The sequence below is a fragment of the Callospermophilus lateralis genome, chromosome 5 (genome assembly GCF_048772815.1).
Source record: "Callospermophilus lateralis isolate mCalLat2 chromosome 5, mCalLat2.hap1, whole genome shotgun sequence".
NCBI classification, from domain to species: Eukaryota; Metazoa; Chordata; class Mammalia; order Rodentia; family Sciuridae; genus Callospermophilus; species Callospermophilus lateralis.
In genome coordinates this window covers 30,187,650-30,206,224 of record NC_135309.1, presented here as the reverse complement: position 1 = coordinate 30,206,224, position 18,575 = coordinate 30,187,650, and the positions used below count along the sequence as shown (strand labels likewise).

The 18,575-nt window shown below is 40.1% G+C and overlaps 1 protein-coding gene across 3 annotated transcripts in view; it reads right to left on the bottom strand.

Moving 5' to 3' along the window:
- Window positions 1–15,167, bottom strand: part of Faxdc2 (fatty acid hydroxylase domain containing 2) — a 39,391-nt gene extending 24,224 nt beyond the window's left edge. For all 3 annotated transcript variants that reach the window (XM_076856408.1, XM_076856407.2, XM_076856409.2), the window contains exon 1: window positions 15,045–15,167. The gene's annotated coding sequence lies outside the window, so the exon portion shown is untranslated. The remainder of the gene's footprint in view (window positions 1–15,044) is intronic.
- Between the last annotated feature and the right edge of the window lie 3,408 nt (window positions 15,168–18,575).

Sequence of the window (18,575 nt, the reverse complement as noted above, 5' to 3'; positions counted from 1 at the left end):
CACTTGACCACTGGGCCACATCCCCAGCCCTATTTTGTATTTCATTTAGAGACAGGGTCTCACTGAGTTGCTTAATGCCTCGCTTTTTTTTTTTTTTTTTTTTTGCTGAGGCTGGCTTTGAACTTGCTATCTTCCTGCCTCTGTGCTGGGTTTATAGGCTTATAGGTTTATAGGCGTGCTCTACCGTGCCCCACTTTGAGTTAATTTTTGTATGTGGTGTAAGGAAGGGGTCCATCTTCATTCTTTTGAATGTGAATATCCAGTTGTTCCCACTCCATTTGTTGAAAACCATTCTCTGTCATTGAATTGTGTCCCTGTCAATCCCCCCACCCCCCCAACCCCATCACACTGAATTGAATTGTCATTGAAATGTCTATTGGCAACAAGAGTGTTTCTATGTGGTTGAAATGTGGGTCCATATGCATGTGTTAACTGGTCAAAACTTCCAATTCTAATTTTAAAAAATATGCTTGATAATCAGAAGGCACTTTCTCCTCCATCATTCTGTCATCTTGGCAGACATCACCCAGCATCTGTCACCTGAGCCTGGACAAAGCTCACAGGCACAGCCACAGCCAGGGCAGGCATGTCAGTCCAGAGGAGTTGGCCCAGCTTGACCCCGTGGCACCCCTGGTGCTTAGGGTCATCAGGTGGCTGAAGAGGAGCATTGCAGCTCATCAGGGGGCAGGGATGACAGAGCCCAGACCAAGGGAGACCAGGTGAGCTCCCAGAGTCTATAGGTGACATGTCAGAGAGCCAGGATCAGGCCTAGCTTCCACGTGGGACTTCGTGCCGCTTATTTTCCTTTCTACAGGTATGTATTGTTCTTGGTTTTATTATTTGAGAGGCACAATGACCAGCTGTGACTGTGGGGAATACTGCTCCCCTTGATCCACCATCCTTATTGACTGCTTAGTCTGGGGGAAAAGGCAGAGAGAAGGGAAAGTAGCTTTCCAGTGTGTGAGGAGTTGGGACATCAGAAGGAGGCGCCAAGCAAGCTGAATTCCAGGAGGCACATCCTGTCAGCCAAGAGGCTTCCAGGGGAGAACTGCTGAGCCCTCTAAACCCACTCAGGGAGGCAGCCTCTGACTCAGGAAAAGTCTCCGGATACTTGGTGTGTGGGTCTGACTCCCACTTGGAGCCAGGACAATGGATTTCAGCCACACCATAGGACAGGGCTCTGTCCCTACCCCTGAGCCTGCTCCCTGCTCTCTCCTCCTACAGCCTTCCACACCACTGCCTGGCTGACAGCAACCTGCTGTGGCTTGTCCGTGTGCCGCCTCTGCCTCAACAGGAGCTCTTACGAAAACCAACAAAAGAGAAGCAGTAGAGTGAAGCTGTGGCCTTGGCTCCCAGTTCTGCTGGGGTAGCAGCTCCTCTGTGCACCTGCGCGCCGTCCTGTTCTGCACTGCCTAAGCCTTCCAGAAGGATGGGCGTGAAGCATTGCACCATTCAGCTCCAACCTGTGGCAAACACTTCTCCACCACTGGGTTTATGAGGACTTGGAAGCATACTCCTTTTAACAACAAATTTCTCTGATTTCCTGGTCCTGAGAAGTTCCTAGGGCTTCATCCTGAGTTCAGCTCACATCCCCAGGTGGATAGGGGTCTGTCGGAGAAGCTACCCTTCCCATCAGGCTAGGATTCTGGGGTGAGGTGGTGCGATTTTTAATCTGGTGGTCTGCTTGCTGTCTGGGGTCCTTGAAAACAGGGTGCCTTATGCACAAGGAAGATGGTGGTGCTAGGTTTTTTGGGGGGCTAAGCCAATCAAATGTTTTCAGACATGAAACAAATGTCAAAGGAAACGAAGTGGGGAAATAGTTGGAAATCTGAATGTCCTCAAACCATTTGCAGACAGGCAGAGCCTTTGTTATCATCAGGGGTTTTCCTCTTCCTGGCTTGTTAGAAAGTGTGAGAAGGACCCTCGACTCTCAAGTTAGCCATCTTGTTTGGGAAGGAAGCTGAGGGGGGTTTGGGTCTGTTTGTTTTTAACGTGTCCAGGACTCTGATGTCATGTCACATGCCACAGGAACTTCACTCTCGACTCAGAGTCTCCTCGGGGCGTCTGCCCTGTCTCATCAACCTCAGCATCTTTGCCAAGAGCTCTTGGGACATGGCCTTTGATCTTGAGGGACTCCCGATCCCCAGAAATGTATGCGCGTGGAGCTGGGGGAAGCCCTGGAGATGCACAGGTGAATGAGAAACTTGGGGTCTAGATGCACAAATCCACCACCCCAAAGTCTCTCTCAGAAGTACTGAGCTAGAGGTCAGGGCCACAGCTGGGAAATTTCTGAGTAAAACACAGACCTGGCACACCCAAGAAACTCTGAGAGGACAGTGCCCAGGCATTCTCCCTGCTCATGGGCACACTGTAGTCCAACCCCAAATAAACCTTTTCCTCCCAGATTGATTCTAGCTATTCCAAGGAATGCTATTTTTAGTATATATATATATATATATCTCACACTGAGGATTGAACCCAGTGACATTTTACCACTGAGCTACATCTTCAGTCCTTTTTATTTTTATTTGAGACAGGGTCTTGCTGAGTTGCTGAATACCTCGCTAAGTTGCTGAAGCTGACCTAAACTTGCAATCCTCCTGCCTCAGCTACTTCAGTTCCTGAGATGATAGTTGTGCATCACACATATATTTTTTAAAATATTTTTTAGTTGTTAATGGACTTTTACTTTACTTATTTATATGTGGTATTGAGACTCAAACCCAGGGCCTCACACATGCTAGGCAAGTGTTCTACCACTGAGCTACAACCCCAGCCCAACAACTATGTTTTAAAATCAAAATAGATGTAAGATTCAGAAATATGAGTATCAAAACTGCCATTAAAGATAATCTTTATTTCATTACTGAGTTCCAGAGAAGCAGCAATACAATTTTTATGAGGATGTAGATGATAAATTCCAATAAATAAATTAGTACACATAAATTCTTCTTTCTGAAAGAAGTGGTACACTTTCCTGTGGAGTGCAAAGTCAACTGGACAAATCATTTTTCCCTTCCTTTTTCCTTTTTCTACCAGTAAGCTCAGAGTTAAATTAAATGCTCCATTATACTTCTTGGGATTATTTTTCTGATACATACTCTTGTGTATTCATTCAACCAAATGAGAAAATAAGACAAATCAAAAACCAGAAATAAATCAAAATGACAGGGAATACAAATCATATCTCAATAATAACTGTGAGTGTTAATGACCTAAACTCATCAATCAAAAGACATAGACTGGCAGATTGGATTAAAAACAAGATCTAACAATGTGCTGTCTTCAAGAGACTCACCTCATGGGCAAAGACATCCACAGGCTGAAGGTGAAAGGATGGGAAAAAACTTACCACTCATATGGATGCGTAAACAAGGAGTTTCCATTCTCATTTCAGATAAAGTAGACTTCAAACCAAAGTTAATCAGAAGAGACAAAAAAGGCATTTCATACTTCTCAAGGGAAGTATATATAAATAGGACATAAATTGTAAATATTTATGCCCCAAACAATGGAACATCTATGAACATCAAACAAACCCTTCTCAATTTGATCCTTCAAGAGTCAAATAGACCACAATACAATAATATCGGGTGACTTTAACACACCTCTCTCAGCACTGGACAGATGTTCCAAACCAAAACTAAATAAGGAAACTATAGAACTAAATAATACAATCAATAATTAAGACTTAACAGTTATATATAGACTATTTCATCCATCAATGAGCAAATACACTTTCTTCTCAGCATCATATGGCTCCTTCCCTAAAATAGAACATATCTTACGCCACTAAGCAACTCTTAGTAAATACAAAAAAAAAAAAAAAACAAAAAAAAACAAAAAACAGATAATACCCAATGGAATGAAATTAGAAATCAATGATAAAATAAAAAATAGAAGCTACTGTAACAAGTGGAGACTAAATAATACACAATTGAATGATGAATGGACAGTAGAAGAAATCAAGGATGAAATAAAAAATTCTTAGAGGTAAATGTGAACACTGATACAACATATCAAAATTCTGGGACACTATGAAGGCAGTACTAAGAGGAAAATTTATTGCATTGAGTGCATTCATTAAAAGAATAAAAAGTTAACAAATAAATGACCTAACACTACATCTCAAAGTCCTAGGAAAAGAAGAACAAATCAACACCAAAAGCAGGGGCTGGGGATGTGGCTCAAGTGGTAGCGCGCTCGCCTGGCATGCGTGCGGCCCGGGTTCGAGCCTCAGCACCACGTACAAAGATGTTGTGTCCGCCAAGTACTAAAAAATAAATATTAAGAAATTCTCTCTCTCTCTCTCCCTCTCTCTCTCACTCTTTCTTTAAAAAAAAAAAACAAACACCAAAAGCAGTAGAAGACAGGAAATAATTAAAATCAGAGCTGTAATCAATGAAATTGAAACAAAAGAAATAATTGAAAAAATTGACAAAACAAAAAGTTGGTTATTTGAAAAAATAAATAAAATAGATAAACTTCTGGTCATGCTAATGAAGAGAAAAAGAGAGAAAACTCAGATTAGTAAAATACAAGATGAAGAAGGAAATATCACAACAAACATGTCTGAAATACAGAAGATAATTAGAAACTATTTTGAAAATTTATACTCTAATAAAATAGAAAATATCAAAGACAATCAACAAATTTCTGGAAACATACGACCTACCCAAATTGAATGGGGAGGTCACACATGATTTAAACTAATCAATTTCAAGTGATGAAATAGAAAACGCCATCAAAAGTCTACCAACCAAGAAAAGCCCAGGACCAGATGGATTCTCAGCCAAGTTCTACAAGATTAAAAAAAAATTAACATCAATACTCCTCTCAAAGTATTCCATGAAATAGAAAAAGGAGGGAAACCTTCCAAACTCATTCTATGAGGCTAATATCACCTTGATAAAAAAACCAAAGACACATCGAGGAAAGAAAACTTCAGACCAATATCCCTGATTAACATAGATGCAAAAATTCTCAATAAGATTCTGGCAAATTGCATGCAAAAACATATTTAAAAGATAGTGCACCATGATAAAGTGGGATTCATCCCAGGGATGCAGGATTGGTTCAATAGACAGAAATCAATAAACGTAATTCATCATATGAATATACTTAAAAATAAGAATCATATGATCATCTCAATAGATGCAGAAAAAGCATTTGACAAAATACAGCACCCATTCATGTTCAAAACACTAGGAAAAACTAGGGATAGTAGGAACATACTTCAACATCGTAAGAGCTATCTATGCTAAACCCAAGGCCAGCATCATTCTAAATGAAAAAGAAAAAAAAAAAAAAAAAAGCATTCTCACTAAAAACTGGAACAAGACAAGGATGTCCTCTTTCACCACTTCTATTCAACATCATCCTTGAAACTCTAGCCAGAGCAATTAGATGAAGGAAAGAAATTAAATGGATACAAATAGGTAAAGAAGAACTCAAACTATCACTATTTGCTGATGACATGATTCTGTACCTAGAAGATCCAAAAAATTTCACCAGAAAACTTCTAGAACTAACAAATGAATTCAGCAAAGTAGCAGGATATAAAATCAATACCATAAATCAAATGCACTCCTATATATCAGCAATGAATCCACTGAAAGAGAAATTAGGAAAACTACTCCATTCATAATAGCCTCAAAAAAACCAAACCAAAACAAAACAAAACAAAAACCTGGGAATCAATCTAATAAAAGTGGTGAAAGACCTCTACAATGAAAATGACAGAACACTAAAGAAAGAAATTGAAGAAAACCTCAGAAGATGGAAAGATCTCCCATGCTCCTGGGATAGGAAGAATTAATATTGTCAAAATGGCCATACTACCAAAAGCATTATACAGATTTAATGCAATTCCTGTTAAAATCCCAATGACATTCTTCATAGAAATAGAAAAAGCAATCGTGAAATTTATTTGGAAAAATAAGAGACCCAGAATAGATAAAGCAATCCTTAGCAAGAAAAGTGAAGCAGAAGACATCACAATACCAGACCTTAAACTATACTACAGAGCTATAATAATAACAATGGCATGGTAGTGGCACCAAAATAGACTTGTAGACCAATGGTACAGAATAGAAGACACAGAGACAAATCCACATAAATACGGTTGTCTCATGCTAGACAAGGGTGCCAAAAACATTCCCTGGAGAAAAGATCACCTATTTAACAAATGGTGCCGGCAAAACTGGAAATCCGTATGTAGCAAAATGAAATTAAACCGCTCTCTCTCATCCTGCAAAAAAAAATCAACTCAAAGTGGATCAAAGACTTAGGCACTAGAACAGAGACACTGCACCTAATAGAAGAAAAAATAGGTCCAAATCTTCACCATGTTGACCTAGGATCTGATTTCCTTAATAAGACTCCTAAAGCACAAGAAGTAAAATCAAGAATCAATAAATGGGATGGATTCAAATTAAAAAGCTTCTTCTCAGTAAAGGAAATAATAAGTAATCTAAGGAGAGAGAGCCTACAAAATGGTAGAACATCTTTACCATATGCACCTCCAATAAAGCATTAATCTCTAGGATATATAAAGAACTCAACAAACTTAACACCAAAAAATAATAATAACCCAATCAATAAATGGGCTAAGGAACCGAACAGACACTTCTCAGAAGAAGAAATATAATCAGTTAACAAATATATGAAGAAGTGTTCAACATCCCTAACAATTAGAGAAATGCAAATCAAAACCACTCTAAGGTTTCATCTCATTCCTGTCAGAATGGCAATCATCAAGAATACAGCAACAGTAAATGTTGGCGAGGATGTGGTGAAAAAGGTACACTCATACATTTCTGGTGGGACTGCAAATTGTGCAACCACTATAGAAAGCAGTATGAAGATTCCTCAGAAAATTGGGAATAGAACCATGAATCCCACTCCCTCCCTCGTTTATACTCAAAGGACTTAAAATCAGCATACTATATTAACGCAGCCTCAACAATGTTTATAGCAGCTTAATTCACAATAGCTAGACTATGGAACCAACCTAGGTGTCCCTCAATAGATGAATGGATAAAGAAAATGTGGTTTTTATATCCAATGGAATATTACTCAACTTTAAAGAAAAGTGAAATTATGGCATTTGCCAGTAAATGGTTGGAATTGGAGAATATCATGCTAAGCAAAATAAGCCAATCCCACAAAACCAAGAGTCAAATGTTTTCTCTAATATGCAGATGATAATTCACAATAAGGCAGGGGGCACTAGGGAAGAATAACATTACCTTAGATTAGGTAGAGGGAAGTGGTGGAAGGGGAGGGGAGGGGATATGGGGATAGGAAAGACAGTAGAATGAAACAGACATTATTACTGAATGTATATATATGACTGCATGGCCAATGTGATTCTGCAACATGTACACTCAGAAAAATGAGAAATTATATATGATATATCAAAGTGCATAAATGCATTCTACTGTCATATATAACTAATTAAAACAAAATTTTTAAAAAGACAATGACATATCTACAAGGATGTTCATTATGACATTTCTTTTAATAGTTAAAGACTGGGAACAATTTAGAGGACCACCAATAAAGGACTGGATACAGGCTGGGGTTGTAGCTTAGTTGGCAGAGCATTTGCCAAGCATGTGTGAGGCACTAGTTTTGATCCTAAGCACCACATAAAAATAAATAAAAAATATAAAGTATTGTGTCTGTCTAATATATATATATATATATATATATATATATATATATATATATAATATTTTTTTTGAAAAAGGACTGGATAAATAAATTATAGTGCAGTTTACCACAATGAGATATTACCTCACCCCAGTAAGAATGGCTATTATCAAAACAAGACAAAACAGAAGATAACAAGTTGCCGGGAGCAGTGGCACATGCCTATAATCCTAGCAGCTCAGGAGGTTAAGGCAGGAGGATCCCCAAGTTCAAAGGCAGCCTCAGCAAAAGTGAGGTGCTAAGTAAATGAGTGAGATTCTGTCTCTAAATAAAATACAAAATAGGGCTGGGGATGTGGCTCAGTGGTTAGTGCCCCTGGGTTCAATCCCTGATACCAAAAAAAAAGATAACAAGTGCAGGGCAAGGATGTGGGGGGAAAGAGAACCCTTGCACATTATGAAAAGCAGTATGCAGTTTCCTCAGGAAGTTACAAATGTAACTAGCCAGGTGTGGCGGTGCACACCTGTAATTCCAGGGACATGGGAGGCTGAGGCAGGAGGATCGAAAGTTCAAAGCTGGAATTTAGCGAGGCCCAAAGCAACTCAGCAAGACCCTGTCTCTAAATAATAAATAAAAAAGGGCTGGGGATGTGGCTCAGTAGTTAAGTGCCCCTGGGCTCAACCCTGGGTACCAAAGAATAAAAATGTAACTATCATGATCCAGGAATCCCTCCACTAGGTATATAGCTAGAAAAAATGAAAACAGTATGTCCACAAAACATCTGTACTCCTCTTTTATCACAACACTATCCACAATTGCCAAAAAAAAGGGGGGAGAAGGTTACAACCTAAGTGCCTATCAACTGATGAATGGATAAAGAAAAAACGTGGCACATATACACAATGGAATACTATTCCGCCATAAAAAGAATGAAATCCTGTCACTTACAATAATATGAATGGAACTGGAGATCATCATTTTAAGTGAAATAAACCAGATTCAGAAAGACAAGTACTGGGCTGGGGATGCTGCTCAGCAATAGCACTTGCCTAGCATACACCAGGTCCTGGGTTCTGTCCCTAACACCCCTGAAAGAGAAAGAGATAAGTTCTGCATGATCTCACTCATATGTGAAATATAAGTGAGTGGATTTCACCGAAAATCAAGAGGCTGGGGAGAGAAGCCAGGAGGGAGTACTGGGGAGAGGTTGATGAGTGGGTACTAAGTTAATTAGATAGCAATAAGAAGTTCTGGTGTGCTGCTGCAGAGTAGGGCAACTGTAGATAATGATGATTTACAGTATATTTTAAAATTAAGGCTAGAAGAAAGTATTTTGAGAATTTTCACCCTAAAGAAATAATTAATGAGCTGGGCCAAGTGATGCACACTTACAATTCCAGCTACTAGGGAGACTGAGGCAAGAGGATTGCAAGTTTGTGGCCAGCCTCAACAATTTAGCAAGATCCTGTCTCAAAATAAAAAATTTAAAAAGGGCTGGGAATGTAGCTCTGTGGTAGATCATCCCTAGGTTTGATGCTCAGTAAAGCAAAAGAAGGAAAGATTTGAGGAGGTAGATATGTTTAACCTAATTTAAACATTACACAATGTATACATGTATAGAAACATCACACACATATATATAAAATGTTTTTTTTTTAAGAAAATGTGGTGTATATATACTCAATGGAATATTACTCAGCTTTAAATAAGAGTGAAATTATGACATTTTCTTTTTTTTTAAGAGAGAGAGAGAGAGAGAGAGAGAGAATTTTTTTTTTTTAATATTTAATTTTTAGTTTTCGGCGGACACAACATCTTTGTTTTTGTATGTGGTGCTGAGGATCGAACCCGGGCCGCACGCATGCCAGGCGAGCGCGCTACCGCTTGAGCCACATCCCCAGCCCTATATAAAATGTTTATGTTTTATGTATCAGTTAAAAATCATTTTTTTGTGTGTGTGTGTGTGGTGGGCACCAGGGATTGAACTCAGGGGCATTTGGCTACTGAGTCACATCCCCAGCCCTATGTTGTATTTTATTTAGAGACAGGGTCTCACTGAGTTGCTTAGTGTCTCACTTTTGTGAGGTTGGCTTTGAACTCTAGATCCTCCTGCCTCAGCCTCCCGAGCTGCTGGGATTACTGGTGTGTGCCACCATGCACAGCTAAAAATCAATTTAATTTTAAAAAATAGGTAATAAATTATAGTACATCCAGAAATGAAACACTCTGCAGTCATTAAAGGAACAAGGTAGCTTTGTGTGGATCTCCAGAGGTGTTAGGTAAAGGAAGCAACATGCGGAAGTCCTGCGGGTGTGTGGGTGCTGTTTTACGTATGTGCAGGATAACACATAGGATGTGGCTATCCCTGGAAGATTATCTAAGAAGAAACTCGTTCTAGTGGCAGCTCCTGGGAGGATGGGGACAAAGGTAGAGGAAGACTGTCTTTTCACCACGTACCATTTTCTGCCTTTTGAAGTTTGTAACACGAGCATATTTTGCTCATTTAGAAAATTACAGAAACATTGAAAAATTCTAAAATGAATTCATTGTCCTCTTGCAGGCCTTGAAACCTCCTGGAATAATTAGCTCTTCCTTTAATTATCTTGTCCCCCTTTACTGGAAGCCAGATGTTTTTAGTTCTTGAAGGGATTTGAGGAGTCTTTGACTCCACTGAAATCTGAGCTACTTTTTCCATGTTTATTTTTCACAGTAGAAGGATCCATAGCTTTCAGGAGATTGTTAAGGACACTTAATGGTTAAAATCCAGTGCCCAAGTTGTGGTGACTGCAACTGCTCCCCCCACCCCCAGGCTTCTTCTCATTAATAATTTTATGTTGTCCAAAATCAAAGCGACGATAGCACTTCAAGCACCTGGCTCTTTTCTCTATGGATCACACCCTCCCCTCAAAACAATATAAAAGGTATTTAGTGTTTGATGGTTTTTAAATCAGTTTTTATTTCACTGTAGCTATATCCTTTTATTAGAAGCTACCTCAAACTCATGAGATGAACCTGGGAATAAAGTATAAGTAAACAGAATCAGACATTAAAATCAAAAGCAGAAGTCCGTAGAGACCAGGCTCTCAGTACATAAGACCTTGACCCTGGAATGAGGCAGGCCTGGTGCACTTCAGGTCATTGTGTCTGTGGAAACTGGGCCTTGATACAACTGAGTGATTAGGGACTGGTATCCAAGTTCAACCTCTGACCCTGAGGTTCCACAGCATCTCTGGCCAAAGGGAGAATGACCTTATCTTCTGGTGGTGAGAAAGTCTGTAGGAGTATGTGTAGGAGTAGCAGCATTTATCTAAGGACATCTGATTTTATTAGCACAACCGAAACATTTTCTAACTTGCCCCTTATTGTTCAGCTTTGCCAGAACGCCTGTAGCCAACTCCTGAGATACTTATCTAGGTGTCTGAGTCCTCTAAGATTCACAACAGTATCATTCTGCTGAATATTTTATATCAAACCAACTTGCTTTCTGAGCCTCTCTGCCTTCCTGTTGACACATTTTCAGTTTTATGTGAACACAGTAAGAAAGTTTCTGGGGAAGATCTCAAAAATGGGGGTGCCGGTGGGTCTTTACCCAAAAAAGCGTTCTTTCCCAATCATAGTGTTCAAGTTAGAAAATTTGCCAAGTAAAAGCTAGGCAGGGTTCACCTGTAATCCTAGCTACTCAGGAAGCTGAGGCAGGAGGACAGTTCTGGACAACCTAGGAGATTCTGTCTCAAAATAAAATAAAAAGAGCTGGGGCTGGATTTGATGGAACACACCTGTAATCACAGCAACTTGGGAGACTGAGGCAGGAGGATTGCAAATTCAAAGTCAGCCTCAGTAATTTAGCAAGGCCCTAAGCGACTCAGTGAGACCCTGTCTCTGAATATAATACCAAAAAAGGGCTGGGAGATGTGGCTCAGTAGGTAAGTGCTTTTGGATTCAATTCCTTGTACCAAAATTAATTAATTAATTAAAAGGGTTAGGGATGTGGTTCAGTGGTAGAGTGATCTTAGGTTCAATCTTACGTGCAAAATAAAAAAAAAAAAAAAAAAAAAAAAGAAGGAGGAAGAAGATTTGGTAAGTAAAATTTAAAGCAATTTTGTAAATATTTAAAATATTTAAGTACTGCAATCATTATTTTTTAAAAAATATTTTTATAGGTTGACACAATACCTTTATTCATTTATTTTTTAAAAATATTTATTTTTTTAGTTGCAGTTGGACACACTACCCTTATTTTTACTTATTTATTTTTAGGTGGTGCTGAGGATTGAACCCAGGGTCTCCATGTGCTAGGTGAGCGCTGTACTGCTGAGCCACAATCCCAGCCCTATTTCTTTCTTTTTATGTGGTGCTGAGAATCAAACCTAGTGCCTCAGAAGTGCTAGATAAGCACTCTGCCACTGAGCCACAACCCCAGCCCATAATCACTATATTTTTATTGGGTTTTCTTTCTCTGGCTTGACTGTCTCCTCCTCCTCCTCCTCCTCCTCCTCCTCCTCTTTTTGAAATCTCCCTAATCTAAAAAGTTGTCTAGAGCTTGTTTCTTCTGATGCCCCCATTTCCCTTCTGAAGAAATGGAGGCATAGAAATGTTCAGTGTTTGGCTTCAAATTTGACATAGTTAGAGGCAGAATTTGAATTTAGTATTCACTATCACACCTAAGACTGTAGAAAGTATAGAATGTGTTGAGGTTGATGAATGCAGGATGTCACAGATTGAAAAGTCCACAATGGATAAGACCAGCCATGAATAATGGAGCTGCTACTAAAGTCCATGTTTCTGTTTTTGTTTTTAAATCAAAGACTATTTATTTACTTATGATGCTGGGGATTGGACCCAGGGCCTTGTACATTCGAGGCAAATACTCTACCAATTGAGCTATATCCCCAGCCCCTAAAGTACACATTTTCTCTAAAATATTAATCATTCTTTCAGGAGATATTTATTATGTGCCAGACACAATGCTAGACATGTGGGATACGAGGATAAATAAGATAAGATTTTTTTTGCCTTATTTTATAAAATAATATTAAATAATTTGATTTTCCAATGATAAAGTATTGAAGAGGAAAACATGAAATAGTGATTTAAGAAGAAAATGCAGTCAGGGAAGATAAAGAAATAAAATTCACTAAAAGTAAAGTTTCTAATATTTTATAGCTATGGATAGCTATAAATTTTATAGCTCCTCAAAGGCAATCTGATATAAATTATGAGAGTATCCAATTAAATAATCTTTGTGGGTTCTTATTGAAAGTAGTTGATTCTGATTGTGCAAGCTTTTTATTGAAAAATCTCCAATCTAGATAAATGATACAACAAAATCCTAGCTGGTGTTCATGACTGTAAGAATTTGAATACAGGTCGGAGAAATAGGGTAAGGGTGGGAGGAGTAGAGACAGTTGAATTTTGAGGTTTTTCTGCATCCAGTCTTTCAGATTCTAGGTTCCTGGCTTGACTGTCTGCATGGTCACCTATTCCTTTTTCATAGGTATATGATATATCATCTTCATGGGAAGATGTATTGTTTCTTTATAAACATAAAATTATTTTAAAAATTTACCCTTAGAGGACAAACGAAAACAAAACAACAACAACAACAACAACAAAAAAAAAAAACACAAAAAACCCTCATGATCACCTGGTCTACCTTTTCCATCTTAGAGATAAGGACATGAAACTGAATAGCAGAGGGGACCCACTCCAAACTCCACACAGTTTCTGGCAAAATCCAGGTTTCTAGCTGGGTGTAGTGGAACATGACGGTAATCCCAACAACTCTGGAGGCTGAGGCAGGAGGATTGCAAGTTCAAGGCCAGCCTCAGCAATTTAAGGAGTCCCTGTCTTGAAATTAAAAAATAGAAAAAAAAAAAAACAGGGCTGGGCATGTGGCTCAGTGGTAAAGCACATCTGGGCTCAATCCCCAGTACAGCAAAGGGGAAAAAAAAAAAAAAAATTCCAGGTTTCCTTACACTTTGCCTGGTGCTACATGTGGTTTTGGAATAGCACAAATAAGTGGGGAAATGGAGAGACACAGGGAGAAGGCACCTGAGGAAGAACGCCCCTTACTTCAGCCTTTGTTCTTAGGCTGTTTGTATTCTAAAAAAGAACTGAGCTTTCTTCCTCCAGAGCTGGGGAAATTGAGCTGAAATGCTGGAGCACAGCCTAACACCTCTGGTGAAGGTTCTGAGAGCTGCTATGACCCACGGTCTGTTCAAGTGTGAGGCTCGTACAGAAGGAAGAGCCATAGGTATTGATTCAGGAAGAGAAATGCTTCCAGGTAAAGGCTAGCCTCTGAGACAGGATCAACTCCCTTTGGGCTGTTTTACTCCTTTTGCTGCATGGTCCTTGCAGTGCTAGCAAGGACCTTGAGTTCACTGCCCCGCTTGACTGCACTCCTGGGAGGGGACTCAGAGAGCCTGCCTGTCTTGTTTACTATGAGATCACAGGACTGCACCTGGCATGGAGCAGATACTCAGGAAGTGTTTGCTGAATAAGTGAAAGATGAGAAAAAGGAACAAAAAGCATGGCTTTTTGTCCTGAGAATGTGTCCAACGTTTGCTGTTGAGCATTTCAGTGACTTTCCCTTGTGCTACCTACTATTTGGTCCAATATCAGAAGCTTATGCTCAGTGCATTTCTGTTCTAGCAAATTGAATCACATCTCTGTATTCCAACCAGAGAAATGTAGTTGAACTTCCCTATGAAACTGACACAACCCAAAAGTCAGCATCTTGTCTTGCTGATCTGAGGCTCCAAAGGGCCTGTAGGGGTACCCTGAAAATACTAGCCTCTGATTTCTCTCCGTCTGAGGGCATGCTTCTCACTCCATAACCTTGGTGGGAGTCCTGTAGGTCCCATCAGACCACTAACAATTCCACGCCTGGAACCACTATTGATATATCTTAGAATGTTGCAGGAAACAGTTTTGACCTGGCTGTCCAGCTCAAAGCCCACACATCCTTTCAGAGATTTAAAAACTGTTATTATTGCCCCATTCCCTCCAGGTGATGTCAGATTAGAGATGAGCAGCAGTCAACAGTAGCTTCCCAACAGTCTTCCAGTTTGATTTGCCTCTTGGGAATTGCTCCTGTGCATGAATCTGAAGCCAAACCCAGTCCATTCGAATTACTTGTCAATTGCCAGGAAAACAAAACTACAGAGGAGATGGATGGTACACACGTAGGCAGAGGATTCAGACATCTGTGAGAAACAGGCAGGAAAATGTCCCAGGACATTATTCGGAGGCAGACCTCACCTGTGGTGTAAGTAGGGAGGACAGGATGGTGGCAGAGGTGGGAAGAGTACATTTTGCCCTTCTGTAGGTGAACTTGAAGGTGTCCTGACCTTCCCAAACAGCTCTCCTCCCCAGTAGCTCTCACTTACCTCTGCGGTGGGCTGTTCCCAAGCTTCTCCAAGGTCCTGGTGAGAGGTCAAGCCTGGATCTCTTCCCTTTAAAAGTGCTCAAGTGTCTGTTGCCGGCTAACCCTGTTGTTATTTGGGTGGGTCGGGAGGCTGGCCCTAGAGATCTGATCGCATTACAAAGCCTCCCACTGGCTCCAGCCAGGCACGTGATGAGAGAAAAAGTTTGGGTCTGTTTGGACTGAAGACAAAATGCCCTTTTTTCCTAAAAGGCATGTCCTTAAAACTGAGAGGACACAGGCACTTCAAACAAGAGCCTGAATAAAGTGCATTTAGTCACTGATCTGGGTTCCTTTCTTTTTCTTTTCTTTTCTTTTTTTCTTTTAAAAAACTCCCTTCCTCTTCTACACTTAAGAAAATGTCCCCATCTTGTAGGGGACAGGTTAATAAAAGACTTGGGAATCAGATGATGGAAGGCAGTCTGCGTTAATAAAAAGAGTTAGAGACCGGAAGATATAACTTTCTTCTTTTTTATTGTTTCTTTTCCTGCAGAGGCAGGCAGGCAGGGAGGGGCAGGGAGAGCTGCACACGGGCTGTTGCTACTAGAGACTCTAGATGTAGGAAAGGCAAAGCTGTAGAGGGCTGTGTATTTCACAGGGGAAGTTAGCAAACAGGAGGCACATCACGGAATGGGGAATGCCTTTGTAAAAGAACTGAGTTATTTTAAAATTTCTAAAAAATCATTTTAAAACAGGAAATATATGCATATGATACAAAACACAAAGGAGTCAGTCCAGGGGTGCTCTACCACTAAGATACATCCCCAGCTTTTAATTTTTCTTTTAAGACAGTCTTGCTAAATTGACTAGGCTAGTCCTCCTGCCTCAGCCTCTCTAGTAATTGGAATTACAGGTGTGCACCACTGTACCCTGTTGCCCTGTTTATTTATTTATTTAGGTACTGGGGATTGAACCCAGGGGGACTTTACTACTGAGCCACACCCCTAGCCCTTTTAATTTTTAATTTTGAGACAGGGTCTTTCTAAGTTGCTTAGGGCTTCACTATAATTTGCTAAGGCTAGTCTCGAACTTGCAATCCTGCCTTAGCCTCCCTAGCCGCTGGGATTACAGGTGTGAACCACCACTCCTGGCTTCCATGTTCTTTTTAGTGGTGGTATGCTATGCCACTGTATGGATGTCTCATACTTTATTTGACCAATAAAAGACCATGTCTTGGGGGCTGGGGCTCAGTGGTAGAGTGCTCACCTAGCATGTGCAAGGCCCCTGGGTTCGATCTTCAGCACCACATAAACATAAGTAAAGGTATTGTGTCCAACTACCACTAAAAAATAAATACTAAAAAAAAAAAAGACCATGTCGTGGACATCTTACCCTGCCTAATTCCTTCTACAAAGCCAGGGCTCAGTAAACATTCAATGCTTACTCACAAATTTATTACATTTTATACAGTTTATGTTTTTGCTCACTTCTCTTCTTAGAATATTAATACTCCCCCCCCCCCTCTCTTTTGGTACTGGGGATTGAACACAGAGGTGTTTTACCGCTGAGCCACATCCCCAGCCAGGGTCTTGCTAAGTTGAGACAGGGTCTTGCTAAGTTGCTTAAGGCCTCCCTATAAATTGCTGAGACTAGCCTCGACCTTGCATTCCTCCTGCTTCAGCCTCCTGAGCCGTTAGGAGTATAGGCATGAACCACTCCACCTGGCTAGAATGCCAATCTTTTTTTTCAACATTCTAGATGCTTATGTTTTCACCCCCTGGCAGGCCAAATCTGTCTTATTCACTGATCTAACCTGACTATCTGACTTCCGAGGCTCTCCTTAGTCTGGCTCCTTTCAATAAGATTATTTCCACTCCTTTCTCCTTGCTAATGCTCAAACGTCCTTGTCATTCACAATTGTTGCTCACTGATGACAATGCACAGAAACTGTTTTTCTTTTCTTTTTTTTTCTATTACCCCTACCTGCATATCGTCGCTGATGCTGATCCTCCCGCTTGGAACATCCTTCCTGTTCCTGTCAACTCTTCTATGCCAGTGCTTTTCTTTCTGAACTTTTTTTTAGCTTATGAGAACAACAAGCAGAGTAGCAGGAACTGTTTTCCTATAATCATTTCATTTAGGACCTTTATGTATTTCCATGGCACTAATGACTTTGGTATATAGTAGATCCTCAGTAAATAGCTGATGGCTGGACAAGAATTACAGGGAAGACTCTCTTTCCAGTGAGAATATATCTCTAGAGCTGTCTTTGGAAGGCTGCTCAGCTTTCCTTGTCTCATGGGATGTGAGATACCCCCTCCTGGATGATCTTCTTGAATGGAAGTGCTCCTGGAGATAGGAGTCTGTCTGAGCTCAGAGCACTGTCACCAATCAGCTATTGTGACCTCCACCTCACTGAGTCTCCATCTTTCATCTGTAAAGTGAACGAAGCGGATTAGTGGATCTCTTAGGCCTCTCCTGATTATCATGTCTGAAGATCTGGAATTGAGATTTATAATCATGTTTACCAATTTCTCTGGAATACGTTCCTTATGGCCCTTTCTACCAACACACATCAGGTTAGCAACTTCAGAGAAACTCTGAAGCCTTTGGGGTCCCTTTGCTACTAGGACATTATAGAATGTTACAGAAATTTTGAGACAAGGTTCTTAATGCTGTTCATATAAAAAAATCACAGAAGTTTTTGTGATTGGGCTGTAATATTGAAGACTATGGGTGTTGTATGCACACAGAGCAGGGAGAGAGTTTTAGAACCAGAGAATCCCAAAAGACAAATTTTACTCTTACCTGTAATAATGTACTCTCTTGCCTTCTTTCCATTGACCTATATTTCCAACCGCCTAGCTCTGTAAAGACAAAGATCATCTTTCTTTGCAAAGTACCAAGTGTTCAGTTAGCAGTCTCAAAGATTTTCCTAAGAACAATGATCAAAAGGATGTAATGACAACTAATTCTCAGTTTTCTAGTAAAATTTCCTAAGTTGTCACCTTATATTTCCATAGGCAACATACTTTCTATGCCTGGAGAAACTAGCTGTCTTTTTCTTCTTATCACGTTTAGTAGAATTAAACAAAACAAAACAAAACAAAAAAACCCAAGCTATCTTTATTCTATGTCCATGAAGTCAAGGTAACTTGAAAAACATAAAGCAGGATCAGGTCATTCCACTTAGAAAAAATCTTCCAGGGTTTCCACTGCACTTGGAATACAGTCTTTTCGCAGGCATTAAGACTGTGCTCTGCAGCCTGGGGTCCAGCCTCTCTGCCTCTGGTCCACCCCACGCAGCTGCCAGGGCCTCTTATCACTACTTCTAACCTGAAAAACTTGTTTCTTATCCTCTGGCACAATTCACTGCTCTCAAGTCCTTATCTGTTTCTCTGCGATTGGGTCCTTCCTGTCTTCATCCCTGCCTATAGGTCACCTCTTCAGTGAGGCCTTCTTGGACCTGCATGGAAGTGATTTCCCCTAATCCAGTTATTCTCAGTCACATAATCTCATTAGTTTCCTTCAAGAAAACTACCACAATTTCTCATTA